General features: G+C 39.1%; 1 protein-coding gene across 29 annotated transcripts in view; it reads left to right on the top strand.

The window, feature by feature from the left end:
- Positions 1-17,285, top strand: part of EPB41L2 (erythrocyte membrane protein band 4.1 like 2) — a 228,489-nt gene that overhangs the window by 85,770 nt on the left and 125,434 nt on the right. For 2 of the 29 annotated variants that reach the window (XM_039465648.2, XM_010343002.2), the window contains exon 1: positions 7,624-9,206. The exons of 23 other annotated variants lie outside the window; for them this stretch is intronic. The gene's annotated coding sequence lies outside the window, so the exon portion shown is untranslated. Of the gene's footprint in view, positions 1-7,605; positions 9,207-17,285 lie in introns of those variants that run through there. 4 more of the 29 variants (XM_074397451.1, XM_039465639.2, XM_039465685.2 and 1 more) reach the window with 4 other exon arrangements.

Raw genomic sequence — 17,285 nt, forward strand, 5'->3', positions numbered from 1 at the left:
TGTCTGTTCATTACAGTCTTGTTGCTTTTGTCTTAGTCTCTTGGATCCCTAGAGCATCATCTTAACTAGTTTCTTTTCTTTCTTTCTTTCTTTTCTTTTTTTTTTTTTTTTTGACAGAATCTTGCTCCGTCACCGGCTGGAGTACAGTGGCACGATCTTGGCTCACTGCACCCTCAGCCTCCTGGGTTCAAGCAATTCTCATGTCTCAGCCTCCCGAGTAGCTGGGATTACAGTCACGTGCCACCATGTCTGGCTGATTTTTATATTGTTAGGCGAGATGGGGTTTCGTTGGCCAGGCTGGTCTCAAACTTCTGACCTCAAGTGGTCCACCTGCCACAGCCTCTGGAAGTGCTGGCGTTGCAAGCATGAGCCATCACGCCTGGCCAATCAGTTTCCTTTCATTGTGTCTGTCGGTCTCTTACGGCTGTCAAAAGTTAAAAGCGTTTTTAAATTGCCTACAGGATAAAGTGAAAGCATTTGAGCTTTGGGTGTTGCTTTCCTTGTCCTGTCTCCTCCACTTTCATCTTGTGTTCCAGGCACTTGAGGTTCTCACTGTTCTCTACAACAGATTTATCTTTCATGGTTCTATGCCCTTCACTTACTGTTCCCACGGTGAGGAGTGTGCTTCTACCCACTTATAATAGGCCCAGTAAGCGCCTTCTTATCTTTCAAGGTCAGGTCAAATGTCACCTCGGGAAGTATTCTTCCTTCTTGGCCTGTGTTAACTGTTAAATTGTTTATGCTTCCTTGATAGCTCTTAATCGCTTTGTATTTAGCTATTTAAATGCCCTGCTCTCACATTGCTGAAGCCACATTTTACCCAGGTCTGTATCCTCAGCAGCTATCAACAAGCACAAAGCAACTTCTCATGGAATGAATGGATCTTTGCAAAAACCCAAAGTACAGTATTAAAATCAAGATTTCATGAGCAGAGGTAATGGTGAGTGTAATGGCTTGATTGATGTTGGATGTATTTTTTAAAATTGTTTTGAGTAGGTGTGCTTGTGGATTGAGAACATCTTGGCACTTGTGGTTAGGATTTTCTATTCAAGTTTGGAGAGTTAAGTTTTGAAAGTGAAGCTACAGGAAGAAGTGGGCAGAGCTGTAGTCTCAAATTATGGAGCGCTAAGAAAGTTGTGAAGGATTGGAAGTACGTTGGGTTCTCAACAAGTACCCTAACCATTGCAGATTGCATGTATCAGGCAGAAAGTAGGAAGACAGTGAGACAGGTGAAGTGAGGAGAGGGCGGTAGGTGGGGCTGTACCTCCCCACAGCACTCTGGATTTGTAGCTGTGCATTGCTTATTATATACACCTTCACATTTCCCCAGCTTGCTCTGGTAGAAGCAGCATTCAACTTTATACAGGTTTTTTGATAAAAGCTTTGCGTTTACATGTTTGATGTTTATATGGTTCTATAAACCATATAAATGGTGGTGGGTGTCTTAAAGTAAAGGAGAGAAAAGGAGAAATTATAGGGGGTGGAGGTATAATTTTCCCTCTACAAATTGAGAAAGAAAAAGATAAACTGAATTGGTAGGAAATTATTATACATTGATGTTTCCTTTTTAAAAATAAAGTTAAACCATAATGATACCTTCTACCACTTTTAGGGGAAAAGACTTCGATGAACCTTTTGACCATGGAAATTCTGTGTTTGACCATGGAAATTCCGTGTTTAACAGTAAATTGCATTCATTTAGCATTTTGCACTTTGCCAGTAGCTATTATGGTTCTTTTTTGATCCTTACAACAATCCCATTGTATAGGTAGGTTAGCAGCTGCTACTTTTATTTTATACACGTAGCTAACTGGCAACATGGGAATATATCTAAGCTGTTTGAGTGTGTTTGATGTTCTTTGAGGTTAAGAAGAATAGATAATTTCTTGGGAATTGCCCTTTTGTTGTTGGAGACTTACAATTTTGGGGGAGGAGGGAGGTGATAGCATTTTTCTTGGATACAGAAGTTGGAGCAGAGCTGGGGAGCATTGTAGGTCTCTTGTATTCCTGGTCTCAGGGCTGTTTCGTTTCTTCTGGCCCTTGGACAACAATGAAGGGTCTCTAATCATTTTTCTCTCCTTAAGCGTGTCTCCCCTTCTCATCTAGGCTGGACAGTTTGCTACAGGAAAAGGCACTGGGATTATTAGTAAGAATCTGACATCTAGCCTGGTGAGATCTTGCTGCTGATTTGCTGCATAAATAACCTCACTCTGAGCCTTAGATTCCCCATCTAATTAAAGGCAAGAGGTAGAGGTACCTGAACAATGAGATCCTTTTTAGCTCTGAGCTACAACTGTATTATACGGCTGCTAGCAAGATAGTTGTTTCTGCTTTGTATGGAGTGGGCTTTGTGGTTGGTGCTTTTCTTGTATTTATCCAATCCCTAAGGCAAGGTGGGTGTCCTTATGACCTAGTGGTAGCATCTGCTCATTCAAAGTGTGGGAGAAGAATGAACCTATGTTTGTAAGCTTTATAAGGCTTTCCTTGACTGCCCAAAGGAGCTGACCACTTCCTTTGTGCCCTTCTTGTAGGCACAAAGCCTCTTATAGCCCTCATCACATGTAGTGTAATGATTTGTGTACGTGTCTGACTTCCCTGTTAGATTGTAAATGCCCAGTAGACTGTTGCAAGAACTTTCTAGGTCCTGAGGGCCTAGACACTGGTCTGATGCAAAGCAGGAACTCAGCACATATTTCTTAGACATAAAGTAGAATGAAAATAATACAGTTTAATGTACCTGCTGGATTACTATGCTGGCCTGATCGTGTAATTTAAAAAGTGGTGCTTTTGAATTTTGTAGTTAATTAAAAACAAACAAAAAGGATTTGTTAAGAGTTTTATCCTCTTTTTAGATGCCTCTTTGGTTCAAAACAGGAACTTTTTGATTAGAGAGTCTCAGCCACCACTCTTACTCTTTTGTTCATTTTCCTCCTTCCATACTTGCTCCCGCTTTCTCTCCATACCCCTTGTAAAATCTGGGGTCATGCAGTGCCTTTCTTTCCTAGAGTCTCATAAATCTATAGTGCTTTTCAACATTGTATCTTAAAAATGTAATTGTTTTTAGTGTAATTGAACATAAGAGTGTAACATTGCTAAGATGTCCGGTAGGAGAAGAAACTTTGCAGGTGACGCATGTGCGGTTGTGCACATTATTCTGGCTCAGCGCCTGAAAGAAGTTAAACTGTGGTGTGTGGTCAAAGAACTTGCACAGTAGAGCCAAGGCGCTAGTGAAAAAAATTATTTTTTCTGGCAACATCAGATAGTCAATATCAGTGATCCTAGGAAGTGTGGACCATTTTAAAAAATGTTAAAAAGATTTTATGGACTGACTGAAGTTCATCCATACTGAAGGGTCATACAACTCCTGTCCATGTTTTTTCAGGAAGTAATCTTGCATGATAATTGGTAGATGGGAAGATTGGATTCCCTGTACATCAGAATGAAGAAATAGGTTTTTCTTAATTTCTTCTGAGTACTTTTTGCCAGAAAATTGTGTTGTCTGCTTTTTTTCTGGGTAGGATTTGACTAGGCACGGTAGCTCACTCCTGTAATCCCTGCCCTTTGGGAGGCTGGGGCGAGTGAATCACAAAGTCAGCAGTTTGAGAACTGCTGGTGAAACCCTTTCTCTACTAAAAATACAAAAAATTAGCTGGGCGTAATGGCAGGCATCTGTAATCTCAGCTACTTGGGAGGCTGAGACAGGAGAATCGTTTGAACCCGGGAGGCTGACGTTGCAATGAACTGAGATCATGCCGCTGCACTCCAGCCAGATGATGGAGTGAGACTCAGTCTCAACAACAAGAAAAAAGTAGGATTGATGATAATCACTTTCCAGATGGGGGCTAGATAATCAGAAGTGAGATGACTGAAAGGAACTCTTCTTCCTCATTGTCTTTTCTGTGATATTGATAGCTGTACTTTCTGCCTAGAGTTTGTATCTCTTAAAATTTTTGAGCTATGATTGACTCATCAGATTATTGGGTTCTCTATATCTTACGCAATTCCATTCTTTGTCCTCATAAAGTAGGAGGTAGGACGATTTTTAAAAGTCAAATTATGATACTGGGTTTAAGATAAAATTGTCTACACAAACTCACACAAAGGTGGGGAAAGTGTTCCCCTCCTAACCTTAAGCAACTTCTTTGAATATTTAAAAAATAATTTTTGGTGGATAAACCTTCTAATTTTCTGTTTTTAATGAGATAATAAGACATTGTCAAAACATGGCCTTTTTTGTCTTCTCAAAATAGATGTAAATTCATATAATATTAACAATTTTTAAATATTAAGACATATGTAGATGTTTCAACCCATATATTTTATGTACTCAAATGTATTAAATCTTACTGCAAATGAGTAAATGACACTGGACCTGGTTTGTGTATGTCTCTGCTAATAACCCATCAAGTAACCTTATATGTTATTTTATCTCTCTGGGTTCATTTGACTTACCTGGAAAACATAAGTGTTAAAGAGGTTGCCTTGCCAGCCTGGCTAATATGGTGAAACCCCGTCTCTACTAAAAATACAAAAATTAGCTGGGCATGACGGCAGGTGCCTATAGTCCCAGCTTGTTGGTAGGCTGAGGCAGGAGAGCTGCTTGAACCTGGGGAGGCAGAGTTTGCAGTGAGCCAAGATTGTGCCACTATACTCCAGCTTGGGCGACAGAGCAAGAACTGTCTCAAAAAAAAAAAAAAAAAAAAAAAGGGCCACCTTGATGGAAAAGTCTGCTTTGAAGGCAGACCAAACTGATGTGAATGCTCGCTCTACCACTTACAACTCATAAGTGGGTATATGAGTCTGGGACTCAATTTCTCTAGGTTCTAATCATCTAATTTTTAAACTCACTCTATTAATAGTTCTCTTTCCAAATCATAGTACCACCAAACTCAGCCTCTCTGAATTCTTCCAACCTTTTTTTTTTTTTTTTTAAACAATGAGATTCACAGGACTCAAGAGTAGGATCTTTTCTTTTGAGGCCAGCGGAGGGGTTCCATAGTTAAGAAGGTAGGCATTTTAGCTTCTGCTGCTGTAACAAAATACCATAGACTGGGTGGCTTATTTTCTCACAGTCTAAGTTGGAGAGTTTCTGGTAAGGGCTCTTCTTCGCTTACTGACAACTGCCCTCTACTGTGCCCTTTATGATAGAGAATGAGAGAATGCACAAGTTCTCTGGTGCTTTTTTAAATGAATGCACTAATTTCGTCATGAGGGCGCCACCCTCATGACCTCATCTAAACCTGTCTCTCAAAGCTATCACCTCTATATGCTGCCACATTGTGGGTTCGATTCAACATAGGAATTTTAGGGGATGCAGTTCAGTTCATAGCAGTAGGAGAGTAAGAGAAGAGAGCAGGAGACACAGGGGTGTTAAGAAATGCCTGGAATGGACCAGAAGATCTACCACGGTTGAATTCATACGGCCCAGTTCTGCTATAGGCTAGAAGTGTTCACATTTCTGGATTACATGGAGCTATAAATTTTAGAAAAAACGTTGAAGGTGTGAATTCTGAATATCTGAGATGGTTCTCAGTTAATTTAGAAAGTTTATTTCATCAAGGTTGAGGACATGCAGCCTTGACCTCCCATGACATAGCCTGAGGAGGTCCTGATGACAGGTGTCCAGGGTGGTCAGAGCACAGTTTGGTTTTATACATTTTAGGGAGACCTGAGACATCAGTCAACATATGTAAGATGAACATTGGTTTGGTCTGGAAAGGGGGACAAATGAAGCAAAAGTGGGAAAACTTGAAGTGGTGTGGGAGATTCCTGGTCATAGGTAGGTAAGAGACAAAAGATTGCATTCTTTTGAGTTTCTGATTAGCCTCTCCAGAGGAGGCAATTAGATACGCATTTATCTTAGTGAGCAGAGGGTTGACTTTGAATAGAATGGAGGCAAGTGTACTCTAAAGAGTTCCTAGCTTGACTTTTCACTTTAGCTTAGTGATTTTGGGCCCCAAGATTTATTTTCCTTTCACAAAGGCAAAATTTTTCCAAGTTAAGTATATTATAACAAATTTACAGTTATACCAGCAGCATTTATTAAAAAATACATCTAACAAAAAACGGTAGGAAGAGCTTAATCTCCATGAGGGATGATGCTCTGAGTTGAATAAAACTGGCTCTGCTAAAAAACTCACCAAATTCTTCCTTGTGAACCAATGAAAACTTTATGGTGGATAGTAAAATTTTCTTACACGATGTAGAATGACTTAAAAAAAAAAAAAGGTTTGTGTCTGCCCATTTTGGCAAATCTGAATCTCTTCAGAGGTGCCATGGAAACTTTCAGCCACCCCCCCAAAAAAATGAAAAAGAGAAATGAAGATTTTCACCAAGTCTTCCCATAAAGCAAACCTTACTTTTACAGTTTTTTTGGGGGGAGGGGGGCGTGGGGAGTTGAAGTCTCACCCTGTCACCCAGGCTGGGGTGCAGTGGTGCCATCTCAGCTCACTGCAACCTCCACCTCCTGGGTTCAAGCAGTTCTCCTGTTTCAGCCTCTCGACTAGCTGGGATTACAGGTGTGCACCACCACCCCGGGCTAATTTTTTTTCTGTAACTTAGTAGAGAGGGAATTTCACCATGTTGGCCAGGCTGGTCTTGAACACCCAATCTTGTGATCTTCCTGCCTCCAACTCCCAAAGCGCTGGGATTATAGGTGTGAACTGCCTCGCCCGGCTGCAAACTTTACTTTTTCTGCTGGTTGGTACTGGTGACATCTTGTTTATCTATTAATAAATATCTAAAGTGTTTTCTTTGTGATTTACAAGAGACCTATTTTTTTCTTATTCTTTTGTTGAAAGACACTGCCGTAGGTGAATGTGAGTAGATAATTACTACTGCTTGGTCGGAGAGTAACACAGTAGCTGGGTAAAATTATAAAAATGCACATGTGGACCTGTAGTCTATCTCAGTCCTGAATTGTCAATGCAAATATGTGTGATGGGGGAAAAGGAAACATAGAATTTAAATTGTGGAACTATAAAGGGGGCTTGGTACTATAGAATTAAGGAACATTATTTTCCAGATTGCTCTGACCTGAATCTTAGAATTGACACATTTTTCCTTTAGTAACTTTACGTTTATGTTGCTTCCATATTTCTTTTTCCTTTTTTTTTTTTTTTTTTTTTTTTTTTTGAGACAGAGTCTCACTCTCATTAGGCACCAGGCTGGAGTGCAGTGGCACAATCTTGGCTTACTGCAACCTCCACCTCCTGGGTTCAAGCAATTCTGCCTCCTGAGTAGCTGGAACTGCAGGCATGCACCACCACACCTGGCCAATTTTTGTATTTTTAGTAGAGATGGGGTTTCACCATGTTGGCCAGGCTGATCTCGAACTCCTGACCTCAAATGATTTGTCCACTTTGGCCTCTCAAAGTTCTGGTGTTACAGGCATGAGCCACTCTACCTGGCCATTTTTAGTCATTTCTCAGTTTAGGATTGATAGGAAACAATGATTTAGCAGCTTTATAACTATATCATGGTACCTATACTACCTAAGTTAAAATGCACCTCCATTTTTTATGTACAGTGTGAGTGAATAGTCTTGTATAAATGAATCAAAATGAATATTTTATTTTTTAATGTTGAAATCTGGATTATGTATTTGCACAGTTTTTCTCTATCTGAAAATTTGTATGTCAATTTATAGTAATTTATAGATAAAGATGATTAGACTGTACAGTAGGTCTCCCCTTATTCCTAGTTTTGCTTTCTGCAGTTCAGTTAGCTGCAGTCATCTGTGGTCTGAAAATATTACATGGAAAATTCCAGAAACAAGCAATTCGTAAGTTTACAGTTACCCACCATTTTTAGTTGCATGACGAAACATCACATCTCTGCTCCGTCTTGTACAGGGCATGAATTATCCATTTGCCCAGTAGCTCCATGCTGTAGAAGTTAGGAGCTGTCTTGGTGATCAGATTGACTATCATGATATCACAGTGTTTGTGTTCAAATAACCCTTATTCTACTTAATGATGTCTCCAAAGCCCAAGAATAGTGATGTTGACAATTTGAATATGCCAAAGGGATGCCATCAGGTGCTTCCATTAAGTGAAAAGGGGTAAGTTCTTAAGGAAAAGGAAAAAATCGTATGCTGAGGTTGCTAAGATCTATGGTAAGAACCCAGTCTACAACTTGTGAAATTGTGAAAAAAGGAAAAGAAATTTGTGCTAGTTTGGCTGTTGCACCTCAGACTGCAAAAGTTATGGTCACAGTGCATAAATGCTTAGTTAGGATATAAGAGGGTAGCCAGGCTCAGTGGCTTATGCCTGTAATCCCAACATTTTGAGAGGCCAAAGCAGGATGATTACTTGAGTCCTGGAGTTCGAGATCAGCCTGGACTGTAACACAGTGAGACTCTGTCTTTACGAAAACGTGAAAAAATTAGCTGGGCATGGCAGTGCATGCCTGTGGTCCCAGCTGCTTGAAAGGCTGGGGTAGGAGGATTGTTTCAGCCTAGGAGGTTGAGGCTGCAGTGAGCCATGAGTGTGCTACTCACTGCACTCCAGCTTGGGTGACAGGCTAAGACCCTGTCTCTAAAAATAAGCAACAAAATTAAAAAAAAAAAATCCACCCATTACATTTATGGGTGGAAGACATGAACAAAGGAAACACGTTCCAATTGATGAGTCAGTTTTGGTACTCTCAGTGGTTTCAGGGCTTCTTTCCCCGAGAATAAGGGAGACTACTTTATGTCGTGTGCATATAGTTTTGGTGTGTATTCTAGGATGAATTAAAATGACAAAAATAAAAACAAAGTTGCAGGCTGGAGACCCAAAGCAAAGCAAAAGTTATAACCACAAAAACTAAATGAGAAAAAAAAATCAGGAATAGAAGAATTTTATACAAATTGTAGAATTACAGTTGTGTCAGTAAAGCTCAGGAATAGAAGAATTTTATAAAAATTATAGAATTACAGTTGTGTCACTAAACCCTCTATGCCAGAGGGTTCTTCATTTAGTGAGTAGAACAGGCAGCAGGAAGCTGACTTTTTTCTTTGACCCATGTGCATTTTCTAGCTGAGGAATGAAGTGACTTGGAACCAAGCTGGGCTTTTCTACTGAGCATGTCCCTCTCCAGCAGGGTCTGGCTTGGGTGGGGCCAGTGTTGCTCATTAAGCTTTTGGACGCTGGATTTCCATCAGCTTTCCAGTCTTCCAGTGACGGGAAATAGCAGACAGCAAGCTTGATGTGCTTAAAAGCTGCGTATGTATTTCAAGGGGGGAGATTATTAGGACGTTTTTGTTGCAGGGGTTGGATTTTGTGATACATGCTTGTTTGTTTCTGCTTGTGGAGGCAGTTTGCTATTGAAAGTGTGAATGAATAGTCAGGGGACTGAAAATTTGAAAAATACGAATATACAGAGTAGATGGAATCTGGGTACGTGCCCTGTTTCACAAGGGAATATGTTGTGATATTTGAACTAAGCCTTACGAAAAATACAGTTTTCCAGTGGGCAAAGTTTAGTTTTAGACTATTTGTTGACATTTTTCTAGGCAAATGTTGACTTTTGTCAGGTTTAACATGATAGCTTTTTCAGGTTTACCTATGAGAATAATGAAGCCAATTGGTATGCTTGTCTGGTTGTTTCACAATTTTTTCAGTGCTGTGATATAATACCATACAAAATTAGTACTATCTTATTTCCAAAGCACAGTGAGGACTATGTAAGGTTAATAGTATGCAGTTGTTTTCTTTTTAGCATGTTAAAGAATTGTAACTTTCAATTTACTTATAAAGTCCTTCATTTTCACTCTAACTTGTTTGGTTAAAAAACGTTGTACTGTAGCCATCAGAGATTTGACTTTACAGTTTTTAGCATCTGTAGATTAGTAGCTATTAACAGTTACCAGGGTCTGGTTATTGGTTTGATGTTGTCACACTCTAAGTAAATATTGATCGATTAGTAATAGATATCAACATCTTCTTTTATTACTGAATATTTAATTGGTTGTCACATTGAATAAATATGAAAACTCATATTGCCCAGATTCTGACATCCAGACTTGGGAAAAAATCTTGCGTTTTCTTTATATAATCTAACCATCTAGCAGTCTTTCTTCAGAAAGATTCAGAGCTATTTCCTAACAAAATTAAAGCACGGCCACTGTAATTAGCAGATGACCTTTGCAATTCCTTTTTTATTTTTGACACTGTAAGGGATGCTCTATATTACCGAAGTATTTATGGCATTTTGGTGGGGTACACGTGTACTTGGGAAGTTTAAGTTTTCCATTTTTTGTCACAAGAAGAATTGTCTCTTCAAATTATTTGCACCTTGGGTGTGGGGGCTGAGTAAATGAAAACTGCTGAGGTGATGCTAATGACCTGGACAGCCAGTCACCCTCTGAGTCTGCTATGTAGTGTTCCTATGCAGATGATATGATATATTAATGATCTGTAGCTTAGTATCATGGCAGGATCACAAGGAAAGTTACATTGGAAAGGTACATTTTAAACTTTGACGTTGGTTTTGCTTGCATTTTTTGGAGGACTCCAGACATTGAATGCCTGACATATTCTCCAGCATTATTCTCTACCAAATTACTTTTGCAAATGTTGAACTTCGAGAATTTTACCTCTGAGGAAACAAATACATTTCACTCAAGTAAAAACTTACCCTAGCCGCTACTACCTAAAAATAGTTATTTGAAGCTTTTGGTAAGTAGTTCTGAACTAAATCAATCTTCAAAGTAGAAATACTTGAAAATACTTTTTTTTTTTCAAAAAAAAGTTTTATAGCACTCCAAATGGCATGTCTGTAATTCCATTGTAGTTACATCTTTTCCCACTGAGGGTAAGTTGCTCTTATCACACCAGGCTTGGACGGTCCAGAATTCGGATACTCTTTGGCACCTTCTGCTGATCAGCCAGTGGACCAGGGTCAACATTTGGATATGCTTGCTTAAGCTAGAAAAGTCATTCAGCTTGTAGTCTTAGCTTTTAGGATCTATGCTACATATTGGTAGAGGTCTTTAGTAGTGCTATAATTATTTAAAATGGCAGAAGAACTAATGACTGAAAATGAAAAAGTGAATTATGTTTTTTATGAGGTTTAGATATTTATGCCTGTTGACTACAGCATTCCAAAGCTTATAGAGAAGAGGATTTGAAAGTATGAGATCAGTGTAGGCTCCAGCTTGGTGGACTTGTCATAGTGTGGGGGAGTTGATTGACTTTGACAAGCTTTTGTCTTATGACCTATTAAAATGCAGCGTCTGCAGCCTGTGCATTTATCCTGTGCAGTTAACCTTGTTAGATTTGTCATTAGCTTATTTGGGAAGTGCCTCCGAACCACTATTGTTACTTTTTAGAGTTTGATTCACACAGAAATAATATTCGACTGGTTGTTGATTACTGCTGGATACCAAGTGGGCATGAGTTTTATGTTGGGACTAGGTAGGCATTTTATGCATAAAGTGGTTGTAGGATGAGCTTAGAAAAAATATACTTCCTGGCATCTGTTATAGTCATGGAGTTTGTTGGTATTAGCCCTACTCTGGTTTGAGCTTGGTTATGATGTCACTGGAATAAACTGCATGTTAGCATTTTTTTTTTTTTTTTTCTAGAGCATTGTAGGGTGGTGGTCCAAATAAATGTTCCCTAAATACTAGGAACATCACAAAAGATATTATCGAGAAGCCACCGGATGCAAACACTGTGCTAGGAACATGTAGTTACTCATCCACACAAAAGTTTTACCCTCTTCATGTGAATGTAGTAGCAGATGGGCAGGGAAGAGGTGTGGACAGGAAGCCTGATGACAGCCTTGTGCTGTCAGGCCAATTTTATTCCTGCTTTTCCCTGTGAGGAGGAAGCTGCTGAAAGAGATTGGGGAATGTTTATGTATAACCGGCTTAGACATTTAATAGGACTCTTTCCATTCTGTTTACTCTGTCTTAAACAAAATGTCCCTGACTTTTGGAGAACTCTATTTCCAAGTGCCCTGTTCCCAGCCCTCCAGCAGAGAACAGGAATAATCTTTTTACGCTGCCTGCATATGCACCAGTATTGTTAGCAAAAGACACTTGTTTGTTTGAAGTCCACATTGAGGAAAAAGGGTAAAAAACAGGCAACATTTTCTCAGGAACTATAATTGACTCTTGAACAACACGAGCCTGCACTGCATAGGTCCACTTATATGTGAGTTTTTTCAGTAAATCTCATCAGCCCTCCATATAGGCAACTTCTGTATCTGTAACCAAATTCAGGTTGAAAATAACTGTGTTCGTGGGGTGCTGAAGGCGGATACAGATGGCTGACTTTTCCTGTCCACAGGTTCAGCAGGGCTGACAGTGGGACTTGAGTATGTTCTGATTTGGGTATCTGTGGACCAATCCCCCACAGATACTGAGGGACAACTGTATTTTTTTTAAAAAGGAAGTACTGATACATTTCTTAAAAAAAATGTTGCTGGACCAAAAGATTAGGCATTGAGCTTATACTACTTAGGGGAACAATCTAGGTGGGGTAAGTGGCTGGTTTATGAAATATACTGAAGTGAAGGCTGGCAGAAACCAGTTTCTTTGAGGATACAGAAACAGACTTAACTTTCATATGCTAGGAAATCCAAAGCATAAGCCATCTTAATGCTACTGCTGAGCTGGAATCGATGTTCATTTGTGTGGCTAGAGTGGTGTGACAGGGCAAAGTGGCATGATGGCTTGTGGTAGTCAGATGTGGCACATGCGTTTTCTCCAAGAAAGCTGGCTAACCAAGCTGGGTTCAGTTAATGCATGAATATTGTTCTCCTAGTGAAGTACTTAAGTCCTTACGTTTATGGAAACTTCTGCTCAGTAAAAACATTGTCTCCCATGTGTACCTTGGTACTTAGCTACCGAGCACCACCCTCCATTACCCGTAATCCTACTGTTACTCTCTTGCATCCTTCACTAGTTTCTTCACTCATTTAGAGGAAAATGCATGTGTGTGCATATTCACATATACATATTCACATCCTTTATAGGTGTATCTCCCACCGCTCTGCTTTCAGCCTGTAAGGTGTACTGTCTGTATAAGGTATCATAATCCCTATAAAGTGACCTGTCACTTACAGTCTCTGAATCTTGCCGTTTGTACTTAACGATTTACCTAATAATTGGAGTTATTTTTCGAACTGGGGTTGGTAGCCTTTCTCATCCTTTGTCTTTACAGTTGCATAGTATTCTGTTGTATGAATGTGGCATACTGCCTTCTGTTGATGAACATTGATCTTTAGCTTTTACAGTGTTGTAGGTGAGTCACCTTTACATAATTATTTTACATATGCACAAATATATCTGTAGGCCATCTTACCACAAGCTTGTCCAACCTGTGGCCCACAGGCCGCATGAGGCCCAGGACAGCTTTGAATTCTGCCCAACACAAATTTGTAAACTTTCTTAGAGCACTATGAGATTTTTTGCAAATTTTTTTTTAAAGCTCATCAGCTATTGTTAGTGTATTTTATGTGTGTCCCAAGACATTCTTCTTCTTCCAGTGTGGCCCAGGGAAGCCACAAGATTGGGCACCCTTGTGTTACCACAAGCAGGATTACTAGTTTGAAGTGTGTACACATTTGGAATTTTGAAAGCTGTTGGCAAATTGACTTCCATTGGCCCCATACCAATTTATTCTTCTGCAAGCAATTGTTAGAGAATGTCTTCATTCCCATAGTCTTGCTCAGTGATTGCATGATTAAACTTTTAGATGTCTTCATTCTAAATTTTTAGTTTTATTTCTTTTAGTAAGAGTGTGGCAAGCAACTCTTCATATGTTTATGTGCCACTTATGTTTCTTTCTTTTCTTTTTTCTTTTTTTGGTAACTCTCCTTATCTGTTAACTTTCCCCACCATTAGACCAATGATTTAAGTCATCCTAGCCAATTTAAAAATAAAATTTGTTTTTCATTTTTTTTATTTTGAGGCAACTTATACCTGAGCTTGTTTTATTAAGCTTTTTATTCAAGTTACTTGAATTCAGATAGAGGCCAAATACAATTGTGAAAGAGAATTAGTCCTCTCTAAAAAGTATGTAATGGCTGTTTGTATGTTTTGAGTGTTTAACCGGCATTTCTTATGAAGGACCATTCATTGTATGATTTCCTGAAGAGATAACAAGAAAACCGTGGCTGTTTTTCAAACTAGTAGTAATTTCTGAATATAAGTTACCAAGATTTATAAATTGGTTACAAGTTGTTTGACTATGAATGCTAATCTTACTACCTATGTCTCCTACTATCTTGAGAGTAGTTCTTTTATCTATATTGCTTGTGCCTGGTGCATCTGCTTTGAGAGTACTCAATAAACATTTGTTTAGAAAGAAGGGAAATAAGATACTGACCCCACTCACATCGTGATGGTCACTGAAATTCATGGGGGGTGCTCTGTTAGAACATGCTGCTAATGATTATAAAGCCCCAAATGGTAGTAGTAATTATTGATTTCACTTTTTCAACAAATCATTAACTGTCAGGCATCATGCTGGGTGCAAGTTATACAGTAGTGAAGTCATTTTGGGGTTGAAGGCAGTGTTGCACCAGGTCTTTAGAGATGGACAGCCTGGGTCTGAATTCTGGCAATTCTGTTTATTGGTTATATGACTTTGATCAGCCTGTCCTCTTTTAACCTTCTTCATCTGTAACATGATAATAATTTCAGTTCTTGCTGCATGCAGTGCTTCTAGAGCAGTGCTTAGCAAATAGCTGATATTATCATGATTGTGATTATTTTTGTTGTGAGTGCTGTTATTATACCATTACTATTTTATTTTATTTTTTAGTGAATGAATAGATAGTTATTTTCTTTGCAGAATCTCTATGTGATGACAGTGGTCTATCATTTATTATGTGCCAGGCACTTTATGTAGTATAGCATCTAATTTAATGCTTAGAACCAACCAGTGAGAACATGTTACATCCTTTTTTTGCTTATGAGGAAACTGAAACTCAGCAAGGCTAAAATAACTTGTCTGCGGTTACATGGCTAATAAGCAGAGCTGAAATTTGAATCCTGTTTTATTTCCCAGACTTGATCCCCAAACCACCAGACTGTTTTATTGAGACATACGTTAACTTCTCACAGAAAGAATATAGCTTCAGGCCTGGCGTGGTGGCTCATGCCCGTAATCCCAGCACTTTGGGATGCAGGTGGATCACCTGAGGTCAGGAATTTGAGGGCAGCCTGGCCAACATGGAGAAACCCTGTCTCTACTAAAAACAAAACTTAGCCAGGCATGGTGGCAGGTGCCTATAATTCTAGCTACTTGGGAGGCTGAGGCAGGAGAATCGCTTGAATCTGGCAAGTGGAGATTGCAGTGAGCTGAGTTTGTGCCATTGTACTCTAGCTCTGGGTGACAGAGGAAAACTCTGTCTCAATAAAAGAAAAGAAAAGAAAAGAAAGAATATAGCTTCAGCTTTGATTATCACACAGAATTGGTTCTCCACCTGAGAGAAGGAATTGGAGCAGATGCAGTTCACCAAGATTTCTGACCATACAACTCAGTGTGAGCAATTGATTGATGAGGACTCAGCAGGCTTCTGGATGTCTCTGTCGTCTCTGCTAATGTGTGCTGTTGGATTGCCAGTAGTACAAGGTTTATATGTATTATCATTATGTGAATAAAGATATCCAATACTGGGAGTCCTTCATGATTTGTGCATGGCCTCTGGTTGTTTAGCTTTAACTTCAGGAAATGATATCTATTCCAAGATTACCTTAGTTGCTGGTGGAGAATGCTTTGCCTGGCACAGATTTTTTTTCTTAACTCCATCCTTAATGGCAGCAATAGGGACTTGCTTTTACAAAGAAGATTGTTATCTTGATTGTTATTTCAACTGGATGTTATTGAAAATTATGCCTTAGTTTTCATAAACCCCCTCTCCAACATGTAAAGAAAGGGACTCATACATTGATAAACTAAGATTTTTTTGGTTTTGTTCTTATTTAGAGTTGTTAGACTAAAGAACTAATGGTTTATCTCACTAATATTAACTCAAGTATTAGGTTTTTAAACATTGGATATCATTTGGAAAAAATGGAATACTTTGATGATCGTGGCTCTTAAGTACGAGTATCGTAAAATGCAGTGGGAGGAATAATGACCTGAGGTCTGTATGTACTCCCAGTTCCTTAATGCTTGTTTTCTAAATCTCTGGCTCATTGTTTGAACCAGAGAGGAGTATGTTATTTCACATAACAGGAAGCTCCAGCACAGGACCGGGCCATGTGTAGCATGATCAGGGAGCTGGTCCTCTTCTCTTGCCAGTGTCCTCTGTTGTGTGTCAGTGTGACATCAGGATTTTTCTTTTCTATGTATTCAAGATGACAATAGCATTTAACAGAGTTATATATACAATGTTCAGAGACAGCAGAGGGGGCCTCCTCTTCCTGTGACTCTTTTTAGAGGGAGAGATCCTTTACCAGAAGCTGAGGGTGGACTTTGTGCATATTTTCTTGGCGAGGGATGGGAGACTGCCATAGTGCCCTAGACCAATAGAGGCTACCCATGTGGCCCGTCTGGAGTTAGCCTCTGTTGACACACATGTGGAAGGCGGGAAAGTGGAACAAAATTTAGGTTCTATTAAAAAGGAGAAAGAGTAGAAGAAATATATGCTCTGCGTGTCACCTAATTTCACCTAGACTTGTACTAGCAAAGGTTATAGTTCATATGTTTTGTATGTGTGGGTTTAATTTAAACCAGATACTAGTTTATGTCTTTAAAGAAATAGTTCTGTCTAATAGATCCCTTATTCCTTTAAAAATGAATAAACAAGTGATATAGTGGGTTATAAAGGTAACTAAGGTGAACAGCATTGGATTATTTGTTCATCCTCCCCATATAGATAATATGAACTAACAAATAGTCCCTTTGGAATGTATTTATACTTATTTGAATATGAAGTATAGTATTTTCTAGACCTTCTGACACTTAAGAAATGTAAACCCATGAGGGTAAGGACTTGCACTCTGCTCTAAATCTGCCTGATTTTGTTATTCCTTCTTCCTCTCCAGATATTTCTTCTTCCTTGTTCCCCTTCTCTCTCCCCCTCCTCTCTGTCTTCCTCCTTTCCCTCCACCCCGACTCCTGCCTCTTCCTCTTCTCTTTTTAAATGATGAATATATTTGAGAAGCACCACTCCATTATTTCCCAAGTAGAGTTAAGTGGCTGCTGAATCGTTTATATATATATATATATATATATATATATATATATATATATATATATATTTTTTTTTTTTTCCCCACATTTGATGCTTTAATGGCATCAAATGCTGCGGTATTAAAAGACCTCTTTTAATAGCTATAG

This window comes from Saimiri boliviensis, chromosome 4 (genome assembly GCF_048565385.1).
Source record: "Saimiri boliviensis isolate mSaiBol1 chromosome 4, mSaiBol1.pri, whole genome shotgun sequence".
Lineage (NCBI taxonomy): Eukaryota > Metazoa > Chordata > Mammalia > Primates > Cebidae > Saimiri > Saimiri boliviensis.